This window comes from Meriones unguiculatus, chromosome 3 (assembly GCF_030254825.1).
Source record: "Meriones unguiculatus strain TT.TT164.6M chromosome 3, Bangor_MerUng_6.1, whole genome shotgun sequence".
NCBI classification, from domain to species: Eukaryota; Metazoa; Chordata; class Mammalia; order Rodentia; family Muridae; genus Meriones; species Meriones unguiculatus.
In genome coordinates, this window is record NC_083351.1 from 130,273,096 (window position 1) to 130,283,158 (window position 10,063).

Genomic DNA, 10,063 nt, shown 5'->3' on the forward strand with positions numbered 1-10,063 from the left:
TGGCTCATTGCTGTTTCTGCTATCTTTGTCTCAGGAGGATAAGACAAGTAGGTAATAGGCTGAGTAGGCTCTGCACTGAATGTTTCAGGGAACCCCAATAGGCATTATTGGAAAATTAAAAATCCCTAATTAATAAAACAATCCTGTACAACAACAGATCATCTTGAGGTATCTCCATCCCTGTTCTCTAGCTGTACTACAGAGCAACAGTAATAAAAAACTGCATGGTACTGGACTAGAAGAAGACAATGGAATAAAATAGAAGACCCAGAAATTAACCCAAATACCTGCAGATACTTGACTTTTGACAAAGAAGCCAAAACCAGACAATGGAAAAAAGACAACATCTTCAACAAATGGTGCTGGTCTAACTGGATATCAACATGTAGAAAAATGCAAATAGATCCATATTCACCACCCTCACAAAACTAAAGTTCAAGTGGATCTAAGACCTCAACATAAAACCAGACACACTGAATCCGTTAGAGGAAAAAGTGGGAAAGAGCCTTGAACTCATTGGCACAGGAGAAAACTTCCTGAACAGAACACCAACAGAACAGGCTCTAAGAGCAATAATCAATTAATGAGACCTCATGAAACTGAAACGCTTCTGTAAAGCAAAGTCCACTGTCATCAGAACAAAATGCCAGCCTATAGACTGGGAAAGGATGTTCACCAACCCTGTGTCTGACAGAGGGCTATTATCCAGAATACAGAAAGAACTCAGGAAGATAAAAAGCAACCTATTAAATAATTCAATTTAAAAGTGTGGTAGAGAGGGAATTCTCAATACAGGAATATTGAATGGCAGAGAAACACTTAAAGAAATGCTCAACATCCTTAGTCATTAGAAAAATGGACATCAATTCAAGTACAATATGCACTATTAATGGTATGTTTGCTTAAATTTACTGCTTGAATTGTCTGAGATACATATTTTATTGATGCATTTCTACATCTGTAATATGGTTATTATATTACCCATCAATGGTAAACCTGAACTACCATTCCTATTTTGTGTTCTTTTTGATATCAGTAACAAACATAGAAATAAAATATCTTCAGTCAAACAAAAAAAAAAAACAAAAAAAAAGAAAAATGGACATCAAAACCACCCTGAGATTTCACCTTACACCCATCATAATGGCTGAGATCAAAACTCAAATGACAATATAGCTGGAGAGGATGTGGAGAAAAAGTAACCCCACTCCATTGCTGGTAAGAATGAAACTTGTACAACCACTTTGGAAATCAATCTGGTGCTTTCTCAGACAATTAGGAATACTGCCAACTCAAGATCCATCTATACCACTCCTAGGTATATATTCAAAATATGCCCAAGTATAGAACAAGGACATTTGCTCAACCATGTTTGCAGCAACTTTATTTGTAATAACCGGAACCTGGAAACAACACAAATGTCCCTCAATCGATAAATGGATACAGATACAGAAATTGTGGTACATTTACACAATGGAATACTACTCAGCAATTAAACAGAAGGAAATCATGAAATCTGCAAGCAAATAATAGAAACTAGAAAAGATCACCCTGAATGAGGTATCTCAGAAGCAGAAAGACACACATGGTATACACTCACTTATAAGTGGATATTAGATGTATAATATAGGATAAACATACTAAAATTTATATAACTAAAAGAGCTAAGCAAAAAGAAGGACTCAGATAATGGGACAGATATCGGAAGAGGGAGAAAACAGTGAACAGGACAGGCACCTACCACAGAGGACCACTGAAAGACTCTACCCACAAGGTAATCAAAGCAGATGCTGAGACTCATAGCCAGGAATCTTACAAAAGTAGGGGGAGATAGAAGGACCTGGAGGAGACTGGAGCTCCATAAGGAGAGCAAAAGAACCAAAAACTCTGGACATATGGGGTCTTTTCTGAGACTGATACTCCAACTAAGGATGATGCATGGAGTTAGCACCCCTGCACATATGTAGCCCATGGCAGCTCATTCTCCTAGTGACTTCCCTATTAATGGGAACAGGGACTGTCTCTGACATGAACTCAGTGGCTGACTCTTTGATCACCTCCCCATGAAGGGGTAGCAGCCTTACCAGGCTACAGAGGAAGACAAGGCAGCCAGTCCTGATGAGACCTCATAGGCTAGGGTCAGATGGATGGGGAGGGAGGAGAGGATGAGATTGGGAAAGAAGTAGGGAGGAGGATACAGGTGGGATACAAATTGAATAAACTATAATTAATAAAACATTAATAAATAATAAATTTTAAAATAAATATTTATAAATTATAATGTGCCTTGGCCATGGTGTGTTTTGTGACAGCACTGAGAGGTAACTAAACAGAAGTGAACTTCTGTGGATTATCAGAACCCAGAAAATCATTCTTCCAATTACAGAAAACATGGAGGACTTTTTCTAAATCTATCTCTAGAGCAGTTAGATTCAGTCCCGTGCCTTTGAGCATAGGACTGTTTCCAGATTTACATGTCTAGGCTGCCATGAAGAAGCATTCCTGTCAAGAACATTCTCCTTTACTTCTAACCAGTCCAATATGAAGTGACTTCTTTGTTTCTCTTCTATAGAAGACTATTATGCTAGAAATGGTGGTCCAAAGGCACAGGATTAAACACATACTGCTATTTATTACAGATTCAGTGTATTGTACATTATATTGTACTTTGTGAATCATAGGTTCCAAATGAAACCCTCTCTCAAACAAAGAAAATAAATCAAAATTATATTTGTGACAGGCCAGCTGACTGATTTTGTTTTCTTTAATTAATCTTAATGTTAAAACTTGATTTCAAGTAAAAGATAAACTTTTTGGAGGCTTGCTATTCCTCTACAATCTTGTGCTTTTCACATCATAAATTGTTTCTATTGTTCATGGCATTTTCTGTGAACTTGTTGATAGTAAATGAAATTACTAACAGCAAAAGATTCTGCTTTTTTTAATCACTTGTCATGTAACTCAACTTGAGCTGGAATATAAAAAAGGCTGCCCTGTTTTGAATCGGGGTCATATCTCTCTTCTAATTCAAAAGAGAGCAAAAATTTGGCCCAGCTGTAAAATAAATTTTTACGATACAATATTTCAGTGGTTGCTCCTGGTTTTTGACAGCACAACAATTTTGACCATTTTTTAGATCCATTTGAGATGGGTTATATTATGGAAATGATTGAATAGATCAGTGTATACAAAGACAAAAGGGCTGAGAAAGAAATTAGGGAAAAAACATAATTCAAAATAGCCACAAATGTCATAAAGTACCTTGGTGTAACCCTAACCAAGCAAGTCAAAGACTTGTATGAAAAAAAGTTCAAGTCCTGAAGAAAGAATTAGAAGAAGATATCATAAGATGGAAAGATCTCCCATGCTCATGGCTTGACAGGATTAACTTAGTAAAAATGGCCATCTTACCAAAAGCAATCTATAGATTCAATGCAATTCCCATCAAATTACCAACATAATTCTTTACAGACCTGGAAAGAAAAATTCTCAACTTCATATGGAATAACAAGAAACTCAGAATTGCTACAACAATCCTCTACAATAAAAGATCTTCTGGAGGTATCTCCATCCCTGATCTTGAGCTATACTATAATAATAGCAAAAGTAATAAAAACTGCAAGGTACTGGCATAGAAAAAAAATGGTGGATCAATGGAACTGAACAGAAGACCCAGAAATAAATGCACACACTTATGGACACCTGATTTTTGACAAAGATGGCAAAACCATACAATGGAAAAAAGAGAGCATCTTCAACAAATGGTGCTAGTCTCACTGGATGTCTACATGTAGAAAAATGCAAATAGATCCATACTTATCATCTTGCACAAAACTAAAGTCCAAGTGGATCAAAGACCTCAGCATAAAACCAAACACATTAAATCAGTTAGAAGAAAAAGTGGGGAAAACCCTAGAACTCATTGGTACAGGAGACAACTTCCTGAACAGAACACCAACAGCACAGGCTCTAAGAGCAACAATCAATAAATGGGACCTCAGGAAACCAAAAAGCTTCTGTACAGCAAAGGACACCATCATCAAAACAAAACGATTGCCTATAGATTGGGAAAGAATCGTTACCAACCCTTTATCTGACAGAGGGCCAATATCCAGCATATATAAAGAACTAAAGAAGCTGAAAAGCAGCAAACCAAGTAATCCAAGTAAAAAAAGGGGAACAGAGCTAAACAGAGAATTCTCTGTAGAGGAATATCGAATGGCAAAGAAACACTTAAAGAAATGCTCAACGTCATTAGCCATTAGGGAAATGCAAATCAAAATGACCCTGAGATTTCACCTTATACCCATCAGAATAACCAAGATGAAAAACTCAAGTGACAACACATGCTGGAGAGGTTGTGGAGAAAGGAGAACCCTCCTTCACTGCTGGTGGGAATGTAAACTTGTACAACCACTCTGGAAATCAATCTGGCACTTTCTCAGACAACTAGAAATAGCGCTTCCTCAAGATCCAGCCATACCACTCCTAGGCATATATCCAAAAGAGGCTCAAGTACACAATAAGGACATTTGCTCAACCATGTTTATAGCAGTTTTATTTGTAATAGCGAGAAGCTGGAAACAGCCCAGATGCCCCTCAACTGAAGAATGGCTGCAGAAATTGTGGTACATCTACACAATGGAGTATTACTCAGCAATGAAAAGTAAGGAAATCATGAAATTTGCAGGTCAATGAGGGGACCTGGAAAGGATCATCCTGAGTGAGCTGTCCCAGAAGCAGAAAGACACACACGGTATATACTCACTCATATAGACATATAATATAAGATAAACCTAGTAAAATTTGTACATCTAAAGAAACTAATCAAGAGAGAAGACCCTGACTAAAACGCTCAATCAGCATCCCGAAAGGCAAAGAGGATGGACATCAGAAGAAGAAGAAAATAGGAAACAACCTAGGAACAACCTAGGAACCTGCCACAGAGGGCCTCTGAAAGCCTCTGCCCTGCAGACTATCAAAGCAGACGCTGAGACTTATGGCCAACTGTTGGGCAGAGTGCATGGAATCTTATGTAAGAAGTGGGAAATAGTAAGATCTGGAGAGGACAGGAACCCCACAAGGATAACAACAGAACCAGAAAATTTGAACACAGGGTTCTTCCCAGAGACTCATACTCCAACCAAGTACCAGGTATGGAGATAACCTAGAACCCCTGCACAGATGTAGCCCATGACAGTTTAGTGTCCAAGTGGGTTACATAGTAATGAGAAGAAGGACTGCCTCTGACATAATCTGATTGGCCTGCTCTTGATCACCTCCCCCCAGTGGGGGAAGCAGCCTTACCAGGCCATAGAAGATGCAGCCACTCCTGATGTGATCTGATAGACTAAGATCAGAAGAAGAGGAGGACCTCCCCTAGCAGTGGACTTGGGGAGGGGCATGTGTGAAGAAGGGAGTGGGGAGGGTGAGACTGGGAGAGGAGGAGGGAAGGGCTTATGGGGGAATACAAAGTGAATAAAGTGTAATTAATAAAATAAAATAAAAAGATTAACAGATACGAAATAACTTCCAAAATGATGGGATTAAAAATAAGTACTACCATGTTTGGCAATGTTCAATTTTGAAAATCATTGCATGGGTAGGTACTATTGGCAACAAGCAAAAATGACTTTAAGATGTATTGCATCATCTCAGTTCTCCAATGCTCCTTTTTATTTACGTAATTTTATTCTCCATTTCTTCTCTCTCTCTCTCTCTCTCTCTGTGTGTGTGTGTGTTGACTATGTAGCACAGGGTTTCCTCAAACTCACAGCAATCTCCCTGACTCTGTGTTCTGAGTACTGGGTTTGAAAATAATGTGCAACCATGATCAGCCTGAACAATAAGTTTTATTGTATAAGTTTTTTCTGTCTCTCTGTGTGTCTCTGTATCTCTGTTTCTTTGTGTATCTATCTATCTATCTATCTATCTATCTATCTATCTATCTATCTATCTATCTATCTTTCTATCTATCTATCTACCTATCTATCTACCTACCTACCTACCTACCTATTTCCCCAAAGAGAATTTTCATCATTGTTTTAATTGTATGAGTATTTTTCTTGATTGTGTCATGCCTGTTGGCCAGAGAGGCCAGATATTGTCAGAATTCCTGATCTCGAGTTACAGATTGTAGTGTGCTGATTTATGTACTGGGAATGAAACTTGGGTGCTTTAATTTCTGAGGAATTTTTCTCCCCAAGTTTTCTATTCCTGATATGCTCATTGTCCAAGTCTTTCTAGGTCACTGGATTGTCAGCCTTCTGTTAAGTGGGTTCCTGCAGATATCAGACAGAGAAGCGAACCACACATGAGATGAGAATGAAAACCTCCTGCAGATTGTCACTGTCAACCTGGATTAGAAAGGGAGGAGTCCAATACCAGGCAATTCATTGTCAGCATAGTAAAACACACTACAAATTAGGGAAAGATTTCCAGACAATAATCAGCCCAATCAGTCCAATTGCAGGTTCATAATAAAGCTTATGGTGTGACTACAAAGGAACTCTTTCCCAAATTAGACGTGACCATAATGGTTTTAGAGCTAAAATTTCTAAAGGTTAATTTGGGCTCTGCCCCACAATATAGAGGTTAGCAGGCCATAAAGTACATGTGACATTTTCCCTAAGGATGGGAGAAAAGCGTTTGGAATAATCAATCTGGGGAACTTGGATAAGGTCTGCTCTATAGCAAAAGGTGGGTGAGGTCTGCCTCCATAAGCAGCAAAAGTGTATCCAGGTGAATTATAAAACACACTCTCTGCCTTTTAGACTGAATGCAGCTGTTTTATCTCCTTCATTGAGAAGAGGCCCCTGTGAGTTTAACACACCTTAGTCTCCTAGTGATCTGTGGATGATTTGCACTCCCCAAATCCTATTGCTAATTAAAGAGTAGAACTCTTCTGCAAATGGGAGAATTAGCCTCAGGCAAAGAAGAGTTCCCTATTTGGTTATATAATGCAAGGTGGTTAGTCTTAAAACCATATATGCACAACCAATAGAAATGGATTCAGCAAGTTTCATTCAGCATACATGTTCACACATGCATAACAAGGAAGAAATTGGCTGGGAACAATTTGGGATATGGAGAGAGAATAAGGAAGGCAGAAGTTGTTGCAGAATATTTGAATACGGTTTATAGAAAACCTAATTTTTAGCAAAGTATGCAAACTTAGAAAGAGTGCTCTTGTCAGATGAAGTTAGGTGTATTCTGAAAAGATTCAGTTTTGCTGTGCCTTTGAAAGCCTGCATAGATAAGAAGGCTATAGAGTGGACATTCCTGCCTATTTTAAGGCAGATTACTTGAGAGAAGTCTTGTGGTCATTGCTTTGTGACGCTAGGCAAAGTCATTGGGATGGACTTGTGTGGCCACAAGGGAGAAGTGAAATGGATTGTTCCCTTACTGACTTTCTTTCAACCATCCCCCACCTTGAGGGTGACAAGGTTCAGCCTGCCAAGAGTATAGTGGAGAAGCTAGAGACTTCTTTATATATATATACATATATATGTGTGTGTGTATATATATATATATCACTTGGACAACTTGGCAGGTGCTCTAAATTTGGGTGTTATCTATCTATCTATCTATCTATCTATCTATCTATCTATCTATCTCCCTGTGTTTCACTCTCCTCTTCCCTCCCACTTCATCTCCCCTTCCTCTTTTTTCCTTCCTTCACTCTCACTCTTTCCCTGCCTCCCTTCTTCCCTCCTTCTCCATCTTTCTCCCTCTCTCCCCTCTCTTGCTCTCTTGCTCTCTCCCCTCTCTTGGCTTGCAAGACCTTCATGGAAGAAGCTCCAGGTAAGAGACAGGGATTTTCTCACTGGACTTACAGAAACCACAAAGAAGCAGCTGGCTGGTGAAACAGGATTTGAGGAAAGCGAGCTCAGGAGCCCTCATGGATTTGGAGGAGTCAAGAGAAAGGTAGACTGGCTAGATAAAAGGACTCAGATAGAAAGACATTTCTGATGAACTAGAAATTTAGTTGTAGAATCAATCTTGAAAATAGATATTTTGTATAAAGTTAAGAAAACAAAGTTGCCTCATTGAGGTAGCAGCTCCCACCCCCACAGCTCCCATCCCACACCCCACATGTCATTATTAGGAATAAATATTAGATAAATTTGAAAAGATAAATATTGCAAAAACTGTTGTAATATATTTTCATTAAAATGTATAAAAATATATTCTAAATTAAAAAAAACAGCTGGAGAGAGGGGTTAGCAGTTATGAGCACTGTATATTCTCTTATAGGACATAGATTCCATCTCCAGAAACCACATGATTGTTAAAGAGCTCTGTAACTCCAATTCCAAAGGATAGAGTGCTCTCTTCTGGCCTCTGCAGGTACTTCACGCAGACCTTGCTGGCAAAACATTCATCTACATGAATAAAAAGCTTTAAATGGAATTCATTATGGTGGTGACACAGCAGTGAGACAGACAGCAGGCAAGGCTGCTTAAAATGCACCCCTATTCCTGCATGGAAGCATCTGTGGCCTTCCTCTGATCCAGCTTGCTCAGAAGGAAAAGCAGCCTCATTCTGAGGTTAGAATAGTTCAGCAGAGCTCTACATGTAAGAACCAAAGTGCTGTTCAGTGACTTTTTCTTGATGCTTTCCATGTTTGTGTTCTTTGCCCTTGGTATGTGTGAGAACTGTGGCATTGCTGTATCTGTTAATTCTATCTTTTAGATCATACATCGTGATCAAACAGGTAGATTTGCTCTGCAAATCTCCATCTGACTAAGTGGCTAGGCTTGCAGTCTCCTTTCCCTATTTAATTATTTAAAGTACAACCTGGGACCTGAACATAAAAGAGTCAAGGATGACAGCAAATGTGGAATGTACAATCTGTTTTTGCCTGCCCCTCCTTGGGCATTAGGCAGAGCTGGATGCATGCTATCATGAAAGAGATTTGTCTGTATTGATCTCTTATGTGTGTGGAAATGGATATGAATTCATTTCCTGAAAATGGATATGAATTCTAGAACAGCTGCACCTCCAGCCTTTTAGAAAAATGTTGCTGAGACAATGTCTCCTATGTTGGCTCAGATAGCCTTGAATCCACCCTATTGCTACACAGGGCAATGGTATCGCTGTCCTCTTGATTAAACCAACTAAATTCTTGAAGTAAAGGTCTATACTACCCCGAGTTTCTAAATTACCCATCTGAGTCATGTAGTCATTGCAGTAATAGGTAAAGTATTTGCATAAGGAGCATAGTTTCTGCCTTCAGACCAGAAGATAAGGGATAGTTTATTGTATACACAGAAGAAACAGTGTAGGCAATCAGCTGCTGTTGTCACTAGTATGAAAAAGAGCTTGATTACTAGAGGGGGGGACTGATTTTTTAATTTTTTAGCATGTATTAATTCATGTTATGTGAATGAAGACAGACCATATTGTTGTGTGTACAATTTGGGAAGGCTTGCTTCAGCCAATGAGTACTGAATTTACGATTATGGCACTGTGCTAAGAAGATACATACAATCATTCCTAACAAACTCAGCTCAGTAAGTTAAGGCACAGGCCTTTGCCTTTAGTTGTGTCCGGTTATATGTCTCAGCAGCTAACATTGCACATTGAGCAAGGTCAAAACTTATCTTACTGATGCCATTCCTTCTTCCAGGAAATGGCCTTATCTTCTTCACAGTCAATACAGCTATGTGGTTTTTTTCTATTACATTTGTAGTTTTAACAAGCCAATTATTGGTTTCACTTTTTAACTTTGATTTTTTTTTTTTTTGAAGAATCATGAGTTTTATTTGGGGTTACCTATAGGAATATTAGTGAAGAATTACTTATGGAAGTACAAATGACACAGGACAGCTGTATCACAAACTAAACCCAGCAAGGTGACAGCTCAGAAAAGTTGGGAAACTGGAGCATGCTGCACAGCCTATGTTACCTCAGCAAGTTGAAGTGTCCCTTCCTAGTGTCTCAGGTGTTCTAACCACTACCAGGCAGCTCGGCTGGTTTCTTCTTCTCTGTTTCCTTTGCTTATTTCTTTTTTAACAATTTTATTTATTATATTATTACTAATTATTACAATTTAGTCACT